We start from the raw sequence: 14,020 nt of genomic DNA on the forward strand, positions 1-14,020 counted from the left end.
CTAAAAATTCATACGCTAAAATGGCATCAGAATGCCTATAATTTATGAGTAACTAGTGTATCAGCAACCGCCCTCCCTCCCTGGTCCCCACTACAATGGACTATTCCATGAGCGAATTTGGGGCGTAAACACAAACTGACGAGCAGTGTTGAGCCAGTTCACACTTAAAATGAACTAGTTCACGTTAATTTGTTCCTTTTTTTATTGGGATTGTTTAGATGACAAACTTATCGATGGTGTCGGATCATGTCTGCGTGTCGCTCCGGTCACTTTAACATGACTGTGTGCGTCACGTCCTGTGTTGTACTGAGCACAAAATGTAGACGAGTCATTTTTCATGATGTTTCAATGCTGTCTCATAAACTCTGGAGCGAATCAAACAAACACTAAGTTACTTCATGCACTGATCAGGTCCTGATAACTAGTGAAGGTTGAGAGAGAGCAGGTCAGAGTGGAGTAGGACACAGAAACTCCAGCTCGGTAGAAACCAACTGCTATAATCACACTGTGTGTGTCCTCTGAGCGAGTGAGTGGGGGCGGGGCCTCTGTGTGTGAGCGTGCACACAGGCACACACATACACGTTTTCACTCGCTCCTGGTATTTCACATGATGGCCTATACATGATGATTTTTAAAAACGTGAGCGCGTTTTTAAGAGAAAGACATGAAAATATAAACATTCAAGGGAGAGAAAGAGAAAACAGGGACAAAGGAGGAGAGTAAGAGAAAACAGGGACAAAGAGAAATTGTAATCATTTTTAAAAGTATATTTTCTTATTTCTTTTTTTATTAATACTTTATTTACAATTTTCAGATACATAACAAAGTGTTGACAGGACATAATACAAATTCAAAAACAAAAACAAAACATAGGATACAAAATTAAAAACCCAAAACAAACAAACAACAAAAAAAAAAGCTGCCAGACAGATTACTCAATTACAAATATGGTCTTTTGGAAATGTTATCTCGGAGATAGGGCCAAGTAACATGAACAAGTGAACAAAGTAATATACTACATCCACTGATGAAGCCAGGTAGGTCAGAGTTGCTGTGGACCTCAAGATATATTCCACTGAGCAGGTCCCCATGTTCTCTCAAATCTTTTCTGTGTGTTGCCTTTGTGGAGACGCAGTTTTTCCATTTGTATAACAGACAACATCTCCTTGATCCAGTGTGTAAAGCAGGGAGGAGAAGTAGACTTCCAAGTCAAAAGAATAAGTTTCTTAGCGACCACCATCCCTAGGTGTAGAGCAGTTTGTGTATCATAAGGAAGCTTAAGAGTCTCTGCAGAGCATCCAAGGATGGCCAGATCGTGGTTTGGCTGAATGTCTCCAGAATAGGCTTTTGAGAGCCACTGAAAAATTATAGATGAAAAATTATATAGAGTAGGGCAAAACCAAAAAAAGGTGCGCCAGTGAACCCTCAGCAGCGCATTTATCACATTGAGAAGAGACCGATGGGAAAATGCGGTTTAGCTTTGTTTTTGAGTAGTGCAGTCTACACCTTGTACTGGATTAATCTGTAACGTGAATTTTTAGAATAATTAATCCGAGTCATTGCCACTTCCCAGAGCTCAGCTGATATATCTGAGTTCAAGTCCCTAGCCCAGGCCTCCCTAATGAGGTCAGAAGAAACCTGACCAGCCAGACATTCTACAAATTTTGATACTAGATGCTTGGAGGGAGCCAGGAGGGAGCAAGAAAATTTCAAGGAGAGGGTGAGTGGTGGTGGGGGACTGAAAGTCTTGACACTCTTCCTGAACGTAGTGCCTGGCTTGAAGATATCTAAAAAGATGTGAGTTTGGAAGATTAAACTTAGAACTTAGTTGACTAAATGAAGCGAATTGGCCATCAATATACAAATCTAGGAAAGTTCTGATGCCCCTCTCTCTCCAAACTGCAAAAAAAACATCTAGTTGTCCAGGCTTGAATGTGTGGTTTTGGCAAATTGGTGCATGTATAGAGACACTAGGGGCCTGGCGAGCCACCTTTATCTGATTTCATATTTGTAAAGAATTCTTTAGGGTAAAGTTCTGTCGGATTGACTTTTCTATGAGGGCTGGGCTGGAAAACATAAGTGCAGGAAGTGAGGAATTTTTAACAGCAGAGGCCTCAAGTGGTAGCCACAAAGGGTCCTTCTCTGCCTCTGCACCGCTGCAATTCCAGTAAGTAAGAGCCCTGGAGTTAGCTGCCCAATAGTAGTGTTTCAGAATTGGCAAACAGAGACCACCCTTTTTAGTGGGCTTATGTAGGTGAGACTTGGATATCCTGCTATGTTAAATAGCAAGGGGGACAATGGGTCCCCTTGGCGAACACCACATTGCAAAGGGAACTGTTTGGATCTGTCCCCATTTGTAAGGATTTTGGATTTTGGATCATTATATAATATTATCTAAACACTCATCAAAATCACGACTGTTTGCTGTCCTGGCTCCTAAATGGTGAAATGAGCTCCCGATGGACATCCGGACATCAGAAAGTTTACACATCTTCCGCCACAAACTAAAAACACACCTCTTCCGACTATACCTTGAATACAATTTTTAAACTAACAATTTAGTAGCACTTAAATGGCACTTACTTATAGCACTTTGTAGTTTTGCTCTTTTGAAGAAATTGTACTTTCTTGATTCTTGTTGTTCTGAGTTTGTACCCTCATGGTTGAATGCACTTATTGTAAGTCGCTTTGGATAAAAGTGTCAGCTAAATGAAATGTAATGTAATGTAATGTTGACCCATTCTATGAATGTATCCCCAAATCCAAACTTCCTGAGAGTCTCAATCAAATAGGGCCACTCTATCATGTCAAACGCCTTGTGCGCATCTAAAGATAGTATAGCAGTGTTATCATCTTTGTCATGAACAGCGTACAAAACATTTAAGATTTTGCGGACATTACAAAAGGAGTATCTGTCTGGAACAAAACCTGTTTGGTCTGGGTGGATTATGCTTGCTATATGGTTGCCCAGCCTTTTTGCTCATACTTTTGTCATTATTTTCAAATCACAATTTAGCAGGGCAATGGGCCTGTAATTGCCAGGATCCGTTTCATCTCTATCTTTTTTTAATAGGACACAAATGTTTGCTTCGCTCAAAGAGGCTGGGAGCCTCTTGTTTTTAAAAGTATCGCAAATCATTCTCATTAATATAGGTTCAGATGACGAGAAATCCAAATTTTCCCTGAAGGCGGCATCCAAACTTGAGAGTTGAAGCGGTTCGAAGAAACGATCTAAGTCTTCCTGTGTAGCTGTCGATTTGGACGTGTAAATATCTGAGTAAAACTCCTGAAATCGATTGTTGATATCTTTCAAGTCAGTAAGCATCAGGCCAGATTTGGATTTAATTTTTTAGATGGCTCGTTTCGCTTGTTCTCGCTTTAATTGTCTCGCCAATAACTTTTGTGGTTTGTCGCCAAACTCAAAGTGTCTCTGTTTAAGTTTGAGAAGTGTTTTACCAATCTGTTCCCCCAGAATGGAATTGTATTCATATTTCAATTTAAGAATATTATTATAATCTGATTGGAGCAAAGAGCTTTTATAAACCTGTTCAGCAACCAGAAATTCTCCATCAATCTCATACAATCTATTTCTCCTAGCCCTTTTCAATGTAGCTTCATAAGAAATAATGTGGCCTCTAATATAAGCTTTAAGTGTTTCCCACAGTGTTTCCCTCCCTGTTGTCATTGATATCAAGAAACTGTGAAATATTCGTTGTTATGTTCTTTTTAAGTGCTTGGTCTTAAAGTAAGAGGAGATTGAAATGCCAGGTATAGGCTTGTCTGGGTAGGGACATTTGGAGGTTTAGCCCAACCGGACTATGGTCTGATATTATTATATTGTGATATTTGACATTGTCAATATTGGAGATTTTGTTTGTAATTAAGCTTGCCCTATTTATTACCCTGTGTTTCCACTTACCCTCTGCCAGATTGTCATCGTCTCCTTCGTGTGCACATGCTCTCAAGCCTCAATTTCCTTGTGTTTGCTTGCCTGGTTTTTGACTCTGCCTGGATTATGGACTTTGGATTTTGTGCTTTTTCCCTGAATGGACTTGGTTGCTTCTCTGACTGCCTTCTGACTGCCGTGTATGACCACTGGATTATTAAAGTAAAGTTTTCTTTTGAACTTTATTTTTTGTCTCTGTTGCTTCCTTCTGCATCTGAGTCCCAGTTTTGTACGAAAGTGTCACAGTACAATCTGGCCATGACAGACTCAGCAAAGGAAGACGCTTTTCGCTTGGCTCTCCGTGCCCAAGGGAAGAAGCTTCACGGTCATGAGCAGCAGCTGTCCTCTCTTGTGGGTGGCGTGCAGCAATTACACGCCAGGCAGGACACTTTTCAAACTTCCATGACAGACCAGTTTCAAGACCTTTCCACCCAGATGCAACAGATGGTCGCTCTCCTGAAACCCACTGCTTCGGCTCCACCTGCTCAGCCTGCTCTTCAGCCCAGGGAGGCTCAACCTGTTTTTCACCCTGAACCCCGTCTCCCCAGTATCGAGAGGTATGATGGTAATCCCTCTACTTGCCGCTCCTTCCTGTCACTCTGCTCAATGACTTTTGAACTGCAGCCTCACTCTTACCCCTCCGAGAGCTCCCGTGTGGCTTTCATGATAACCCACCTTTCAGGAAGGGCCCGAGAGTGGGCTACCGCAGAGTGGGACAAGCAATCTTACTCCTGTCTCTCAGCGAGGAGTTTTGCGGAGGCCCTCCGCAAGGTTTTTGATCACCGTACACCAGGCAGAGAGGCGGCTCGAGGACTGTTGGACCTGCGACAGGGAGGCAGTCGAGTGGCTGATCATGCTATTCGCTTCCGCACCCTGGCGTCGGAGAGCGAGTGGGGTGAGAATTCTTCATCTGACACATTCCTAAACAGTTTATCTGAGGACATTAAAGATCACCTGGCCCCACTCGATCTGCCTTCCGTCTTCGATTCTCTGGTCACTCTGGCCATAAAGATTGACAATCGACTACATGAGAGGAGGATGGAGAAGGCTCGATTCACCAATAGACCGCCAGCCCGATGGGGGCAGTCTTCGCCATCCTGTCTTTCTTCTCCTCCTTCTGGTCCAGTGACGGCAGCGGACAGCGCCAGTGTCTCCCAGTGGTCAGGAGGAACCCATGCAGCTCGGGCGCACCCCCTCTCTTCTGAGGAACGTCAGCGCCGCCGTAGGGAAGGGAGATGCCTTTACTGCGGGATGCTGGGCCATTTCTTGGCTTCATGTCCGTTAAAAGACCGGGCTCATCAATAAGGAGAGGGTTATTGGTGAGCCGAACATCCACTTCCTCTAGTCCCTTCAGACCTTTAACCCACGCTTATCTGACCTCTCCTGAGGTTTCCCTGGAACTGGCGGTGTTCGTGGATTCTGGAGCTGATGAGAACTTTTTGGACCGGGGGCTAGCTAAGCAGCTCCAGCTGATCCCGGAACCACTCCCTGTTCCCCGGGAGGCCAACGCCCTGGATGGCCGCCTGTTGTGCCATGTTACCCACCGCACTCCAGCTCTGAGCCTCACTATGTCTGGTAACCACGCTGAGATGCTCTCATTTTTGATCATTGACTCACCTCATGTGCCACTCATTCTGGGTCTTCCTTGGCTCAAGAGACACAACCCACACATAGACTGGTCAACTGGGTTGATTTTGGGGTGGAGTGAAGTTTGTCTCTCATCCTGTCTTGTGTCTGCCTCTCCCAGTCTTTGTCCCAAGAACTCTGACTCTTCCTCAGATTTTCCTGACCTCTCTGATGTTCCACCTGTCTACCTGGATTTAAAGGAGGTTTTCAACAAATCCCGCGCTACCTCCTTACCCCCCCATCGGCCCTATGACTGCACCATCGAACTCCTCCCTGGGGCCTCTCTTCCTAAGGGTCGTCTCTACTCCTTGTCTGCCCCTGAGACGGAGGCCATGAACAGATACATTCAAAGCTCCCTGGCTGCTGGTATTATCCATCCCTCTTCCTCTCCTGCTGGTTCTGGTTTCTTTTTTGTTGGTAAGAAGGACAAATCCCTGCGTCCATGCATCGACTACAGAGGCCTGAATGATGTCATGGTCAAGAACAGGTACCCTCTTCCACTCATTTCCTCTGCTTTTGAGCTGTTAAAAGGGGCGTACATTTTTTCTAAACTGGATTTGAGAAATGCATACCATCTAGTTCGCATACGGGAGGGGGATGAATGGAAAACGGCCTTTAACACCCCTAGTGGCCACTATGAGTATCTGGTCATGCCATTTGGTCTAACCAACGCCTCAGCACTTTTTCAGGCCCTGGTCAATGATGTTATGAGGGACATGTTAAACAAGTTTGTTTTTGTATACCTGGATGACATTTTGATTTTTTCCAAGTCTGAGGAGGAGCATGTGCAGCATGTTCGACGGGTTCTTCAGCGGCTGCTGGAGAATCAGCTTTTTGTGAAAGCTGAGAAATGCCAGTTTCATCAGTGGACCGTTTCCTTCCTGGGATTCATTGTGGCACCCGGCGGCATCCAGATGGACCCTGATAAGGTCAGTGGAGTCACGGATTGGCCTGTTCCCAAAGACAGAAAGCAGCTGCAGAGGTTCTTGGGCTTTGCAAATTTGTATAGACGCTTCATCAGGAACTATAGCTCTGTTGCAGCCCCTCTCCATGCCCTCACGTCCCCAGGAACCAGGTTTTCGTGGAGTCCTCAGGCCGAGGAGGCCTTCCGGTCTCTTAAGCAGCGATTCTCTTCTGCACCCATCCTCACCTTGCCTGACTCGAAGCTTCAGTTTATCGTCGAGGTTGACACCTCTGGGGTGGGGGCGGGGGCAGTCCTCTCCCAACGCTGCCCCAAGGATAACAAGGTTCCCCCCTGTGGTTTCTTTTCCAGGAAGCTTTCTCCTGCTGAGAGGAACTATGATGTGGGCAACAGGGAGCTGCTGGCTGTTAAGCTGGCTCTAGAGGAGTGGAGGCACTGGCTGGAGGGGGCTGAGCAGCCGTTTTTGGTGTGGACCGACAACAAAAACCTGGAGTATATAAGGACTGCTAAAAGACTAAACTCTCGTCAAGCCAGGTGGGCACTTTTTTTTTATCGATTTTATTTCACTCTGTCTTAATGCCCTGGCTCCAGAAACGTCAAAGCTGATGCCCTGTCCCGCCAATTTGAGCATGAACACACCCCCGGAACCCCTGCCACCATCCTGCCATCTACGTGCGTCATTGGAGCTGTGACATGGGGCATTGCTGATAATGTCAGACAAGCGCTGGAGGGGGCAGAAATCCCGGCAGGCTGCCCGGAGAGTCGTCTTTTTGTTCTGCCCATTCTCCATCCGCAGGGTCTGCAGTGGGGACACCCCTCCAACTTCAGCTGTCACCCAGGGGTTGCCCGCTCCATCAGTCTCCTTCGACAACGTTTCTGGTGGCCTACGCTGAGGGAGGATGTCCAGGAGTTCGTCGCTGCATGCCCTGTCTGCACCCAGAATAAGACCTCTCGCCAGCGGCCCTACGGTTTGCTCCACCCTTTGCCCATTCCCCGGCGACCCTGGTCGCACATCTCCATTGAATTTGTTACTGGACTGCCTTTTTCAGAAGGTTAGGCAGTTATACTCACCATTGTGGACAGATTTTCTAAAATGGCTCATTTTGTCCCTCTGCCTAAGCTCCCCTCTGCCAAAGAGATGGCAAAAATTTTATCTGGATTGAGTACGCTCATAATTCTCTCCCTGTCTCAGCCACAGGACTCTCCCCTTTCCAGTGTGTATATGGATACCAGCCACCCCTGTTTCCTGAGCAAGAGGAGGAGATTGCGGTGCCATCTGCTCAGGCATCTCACTTGGAGAAGAGCCCGAGCGGCTCTTCTCCGCACCTCCAGCCGATACAAGCGTGTGGCTGACAAATGCCGTTCTCAAGCTCCGCACTACAGAGTTGGCCAAAGAGTCTGACTGTCCACCCAGGACCTTCCTCTCCGCCTGGAGTCCCGCAAGTTGGCACCAAGATTTGTGGGTCCGTTCCCCATCACTAAGGTGGTAAACCCTGTGGCGGTGCAGCTCAAGCTCCCCAGGACAATGAGGGTCCATCCATGTTTCCAAGGTCAAGCCCGTCAGGACCAGTCTGCTGGCTCCCTCCTCCAGACCCCCTCCACCCCCCCAGGTCATTGATGGGGGGCCAACATACACGGTTAGGCGCCTACTGGCGGTCCGCCGCAGGGGCTGTGGACTTCAGTACCTTGTGGACTGGGAGGGTTACGGGCCCAAGGAGAGGTCCTGGGTCCCTTCTAGGGACATTCTTGGTAAGACTTTGATCAGGGATTTCCACCGGTGTCACCCGGACCAGCGGGCGAGCTCCCTTTCCGGCTCGTGCAGTTTTAAGTGACATTATAACGTCCGTTTTTTCGGTGGAGGAAAAGATAAACTTACCACGAAGATTCTTAGAGCAAAAACGTAGAGTCTAGCATTCAAGAGGCGATTATATCAGTAGAACTGTGTGAGCCTCGAGAAAACACGTCTACACTGCACTCATCTCACTAGCGCCCCAATTTCACTGTTGGCAATGAGATTTCAGATGCTGTTAAAAACTCTTAATTTAACACACACACTTAGAACGAAAGTCACCTTTAAGACAAGGTCAGTGAAATGACCTAGGCTGATTCCTCTTGAGTTTGTATTCGTCAGTGTGAATAATTCATCCTTAACAAACACTGAGAGAACACAAGAAATGGTGTGCTGTCACCTGTTGCAGCACTATTATCATTAAATACAAATGCATTCAGATTGCCTCTGTCAGATATCACCACTTCGTCTGCAACCTCCATTAGTCATGATACCTCTCATCCCAATGGTGTATTAAGACCTTCCCTCATGTGTTTACAGGGAATTTTTGCTCTCTGTCAGGATTTATTGGTAAACAAAGTTCAGATTTTACAAAGGAGAGCTGGTGTGCTGACAGGAGGCAAAGAGCAGAGTGAGTGACAGGCACATGACTTATTCAGCAAGTGTTTCTTCTATATTTGAATATATTTGCTTTTGTCAGAGCATTACCTTTGCTTTCAAAAGAATGCTAACGTGCCAGCAACAGGCCAATCAATTTTTGTCTTATTCTCTGTGTAATTACAGCGCTCATGACTCACTGTGTCTCTTCTCGCCTCGGTCGGCATAAAATACATTTCCATGTTTCATGACAGTCCTTGTCAATGGCTTCCTCTCTTCTGTAGATGGAATCCATTAGTACTGAGAGACGGAGGTAGCCAGCAGTCAGCCATTATTCAGGAAATTATTCAGTTTGGACTTTTTTCTGGCACATTGGCAGATTTGCTTTGTTTATTTGAAAATAAATGAATGTTTCTGTTCTCCAACTGTGACAGGGATTTCTGCAGTCAGTCCCTTTGTGGATCAACCACTTTTGTCATTGGGAAGAGAAGGGCTTCATGCTGAATCAGTATGGTGAATTTGGGTAATCAGGGACATTTTTGGAAGTTATTCCGATATGTTTTACACATTAGATCAATATATTATATCTTTCTATTTCTTTAAGATTTTTCTAACCACACCAGAAGAAAGAATGAAGATATCATACTCAGATGAGAATTGGAACAGATTTTAGTATTCTTTGTGCCAAAAAAGAAAATTCTTCCTGAATTTGATCATCTAGGACGGGCCACTTTTTAATCTGGGCCACTTCAATTCTTAAAAGCACGACAAAGAAAATGAAAAGATAATGTATATTATTCATTGAAATATCATTAACAAATATTACCATATTAAAGTGTTGTTGTTTTCATAAAGAACCCTAGCCTAAATACAGAAACTGTAATATTAATTCAAAACATTTTATTAAAGGTGTATCAAATTAAAAAAAACATCAATTAAAATTAAATCATCAGCAAGAAACGATAACAATACCAGTTTATTCATTCAGTAATTTCTATAGGGTCTACTCAGGCAAGGAAACAGTCCTTGTAGGTGAGAGACCTATCATCATCGATCACATCACATGTTTTCTTGTCAGAATCCTACAGTATGTCACTGACTTTGTCATGCAATTCCAAGGTGGAGCTTCTGATTGACACTTTACCCGCCCCTTTCAGTGACATCACCCCCATGAACTCATTTGATTTCAGCCCCAGGATATCCATGATAACCTATAGTAAAAGTCCTAGAAAGCTCATAAAATTAATAATTACGTGGGAAAACCACCAGGGACCCAAAACCTAGCTGTAAGAACAGTCTCAATTTAGTGTTCACGTACAGGTAGGTCTGGGCGATATGGCCTAAAACAAATATCACAATATTTTTAGACTATATCGCAATACACAATATATATCTCAATATTTTGAAATCTCCTCTAAAACACTGTACAAATGTTAAATTCATAAAAGTCCACAGGAAGTGGCTATGGTAGCGAACGTTAGCATTTCCGACCCTGAATGCACCTTGTCGGAAGATATCAGCTGACATTTAGGCTTAAAACACGGTGTAAATGACCTCGTTTCGAGTTGAATATAAATGTTGGAGCATGTCTTCTGATCATTGAGCAGCTGTGGGTCATAGAGAAAACTCTGTGTTTTCACTGTTTGTTTCCACTGTTCTTCAACAAAGTCACTGCTGCTTCATGTGAATGCACCTCTCATCTCACTGTGTGGCGGAGTGAGTGGGGGTGGAGCCCCGGGGCCTGTGTGTGTGTGTGTGTGTGTGTGTGTAAACTTCAACTCGCTCCGAGCACACACACACACACACACAAGCGTCCACTCTCGCTGGACTGAACGCCGCTCGCAACACTGTCAATAACTGTATCTGAACTCTCGTCAACTCGCTAGGACTCTTCACTTTATTTCGCTCTCTATATGCTCTCTGCATCTCTTCCCTCGGTCATGATACAAAAATATGCATACGCGCAGTAGAGTTTTCTGGATGGGCGGGGGAGTGAGCTGTCTGCTGTGAGAGGGGCATGATAAGAGAGAAGCGAAACTCAAAGATAATTTAATGGTGCTTAAAACATTCACACGACAATTTTATACATCTCATGTGGAGCAAGCCGCTATACATCGAGTTGATTCGATATATCGCCCACAGGAATCAATATTTGGAAAACCTTGACACGAATAGTGAAGTTGAGTAGGGTTAAATTTAAGCACTGACTGTCACAATCTAGGGGATGTCTCATAAATTATGCTCAAATAATCACAAGTAATGGCTGCTTAAATCAAGGACTTGAATGGTGAGAGTAAGAGACAAAAGTGGGACATGATCTAACATGTGGCTGGCATGGAGATGGTATTAGGGCAAACTAAGTTATGCCACCACGATATGTAGCCAATAAGGTGTCTTTGAATATACAGGAATATGTGTAGGCATGGGCAAGGAAAAGAAAAGAAAAAGAGAATAACACATGTTAATAGAGTGAAGAAGATTCTAATTACCTCAGGGATACAAAATGCCATTATTTTACCACACAGTAACAAAGCAGGCGAACTGATGTTTATCCAGCTTGGCACTGGTCTTTACTGGTAAAATCTAAATATGGGGCGTCCAAATTCAACATCAACATACTGTGTGTAATTAAACAAGCAGCAACAATGTGAACAGTCTGCATTGATCAACACAGGACAAGGTGGTCTGTTGTTCACAGCAGCACAATAACATGGAGGAGCGGAGCAGTTCTGCCTTTATCTCCTCTGTGATGACAACAGAATCAACGGAAGGTTCTGGGAATTCCTTGGGATTCCAGTCTTGTCCAGCGAGGGGCTGGAGTTTGGATTTATGATGTACAGCACAAGATGGCAGCGCCTAAATCCATATTTTGCCTTTTTATTTAGAGTATTGGTTTCATGACATCAGAGCATCTTGCACACATTATGCATTCATTTCACCCATATGCAAAAAGCTTGTTATTGGGCTGGTTGCTTTGGTATTTTATTTGGTGAGAGACCTTTGTTTTGCAGTGGATGGTATTTCAAATGGCGAAACAAATTCGAGTTGTTTGTTCAACATTTTCCTTGCAAACCAGACAATAGATCCAGTACTGTTTTTTAAAAAACCTTCTTACTGAGTATGTTAGCATGCTGTCTTTGGCATTTACTTAAAAGTATTGGTGTGCCAAAGTTGCATAACATGTTTGTAGACTCACAGTACTGCAGTGCAGCATTTTGGTGCATGTCCACCGTGTGTGTGCCTGTGTGTTTGTGTGTGTGTGTTTGTGTGCATCCTGTGAAGTGACTTTGCCACTGCATGGAAAAAGTTCTATATTTAGCACTAGAATGGACAGGGTGTTGGTCTGTTCCTGTGTGTGCCTGGTCCCATGGAGATTGCTGCCTGAATTTAAGTTAATTTGAATGTTTAATTCATTGAGGATTTTTGAAAAGGTGAAGAGAGTGTGCTAAAGTGAAGACAAAGCCTTGTGTCTTCATAATCAGAATACTCTACCTGCAGCAAAACACTGCATCTCAAAGGAAAGGAGCCATAAATAAATTCACCAATTGGATCAGCAGCTGATCAATCCAGATATTTTGAGGCTAACTTTCTGTTTATATTCTTTAGCCCAACCTATACCAACATGTGGCAGGTAATGTATTTCAGGTACATCATTCACTCAGCAGTCCAAACCACAAGACAAAATGCAGGTCTATTGTTTTCTGGTTTCAATAAATGACTGTAACAAGATAAAGTGTAATCTGTGCAGATTTTACTGCTAAAACAAAAATACTAATCTGCTATCATAAGGGCTATCATAATACTAATCTGCTATCATAAGGGCAAAACAATAGATTATTTTTCACAGTGACCCTTGTGCCTTTATCCTAAATGATAAGTGTGCTGTGGGTGTTTACAACATTCCAGAATATATTTCTTAGCAGCTATTAACATTTATTTGTGTTTTGTTTGATGTTCTTCTCTGAACAGGGAGTATTTCTACATCGCAGTGGAGAAGTGTTCACCTCTGTACTTCTGAGTGAACTAAAGAGGGTGCACACAGAGTGAGAGAGTGTCTGGCAGCAGTGGAGCAGGGCTGTAATTTGTAGAGAGATCTCAAATGAGGAGATGGATTGATATTGTTGGAGAAGCCTCCCTGGGGATTCTACTCAAATAACTTTTGGTTGGTAAGAATAAATATTTCCTCAACTGGATAATCCTCAGGTCTTGGTAATAGTGGGGGTTTATTGAACTGTGTGGTGAAATAAATCCTCTTAGCAAAGCACCACTGGTAATATTTAGTAAAACCTGTTGATTTACATGTTAAATGCAAATTTTTCAACCAGCTTTGTATTGTTACAATATCCATAGTTAGTGTTCTCTCTCAGACAGGGGTTAATTGTTGTACAGTCATGGCAGAAACATTTCCTGTAACAGTCATTGTGACGGCAAAGTCTGGTGGAGAAGTTCTGCCCAGTATGTCGTGGAGAAGATGGTAGAGGTTATCCATGATCGACAACAGTTTTTTCAGTGCCCTCCTCTCCTGGTTAAAAAAACTTTAATGGATATACATAATACATTGTTAAAGCAGAAGCCACACACCTTATACAACGTATTTGAAAGTCCCTCCTCCAGTAATAATAGTTGTCCAAGGACATGCATTCAAACTTCAATACATGCAGATACGCGTCTATACTGTAAACAATGTAATATGGACTGACTACATTGCTGCAGGTCAAGTAGAACACCTGATTCCATTTTGCCACAATGCATTCTCCTTAAACGGCAAGCAGTGTGCAAGTGTTTGAAATAAGTAGTGAGACAGGAAAATCAATGTGGAGGCCACAGGGCAGTGGAGCTTGAAAAGGGCAAACTCACTGACATGCTCATTGCCTTGAGGAGTCTGTCATACAGGACTGGAGGATCTACCTCAGGAATTAGTACTGCACTGACACTCCACCTTATGGGTTTTACCAAGCTTTTTTCCCTTCTTTTTTTCAAATTTGCTCTGGGCTTAATAGAATTTGCGTGACATGTTAATACATTTTGCTGCAGGTGCTTTCTGGCATTTTCTGACATTTTGCATGTCTGTCATAGATTCCTCCAGAAGTCTATATGCACAGACACAAAGGGCTCACTGAATACATATAATAATAATAAT

The 14,020-nt window shown here is 43.9% G+C and overlaps 1 protein-coding gene across 7 annotated transcripts in view; it reads left to right on the top strand.

Moving 5' to 3' along the window:
* Positions 1 to 14,020, top strand: part of LOC118106618 (RNA-binding protein Musashi homolog 2) — a 167,590-nt gene that overhangs the window by 35,112 nt on the left and 118,458 nt on the right. The window lies entirely within an intron of this gene.

The sequence above is a fragment of the Hippoglossus stenolepis genome, chromosome 4 (genome assembly GCF_022539355.2).
Source record: "Hippoglossus stenolepis isolate QCI-W04-F060 chromosome 4, HSTE1.2, whole genome shotgun sequence".
In the NCBI taxonomy this organism is placed as follows: Eukaryota; Metazoa; Chordata; class Actinopteri; order Pleuronectiformes; family Pleuronectidae; genus Hippoglossus; species Hippoglossus stenolepis.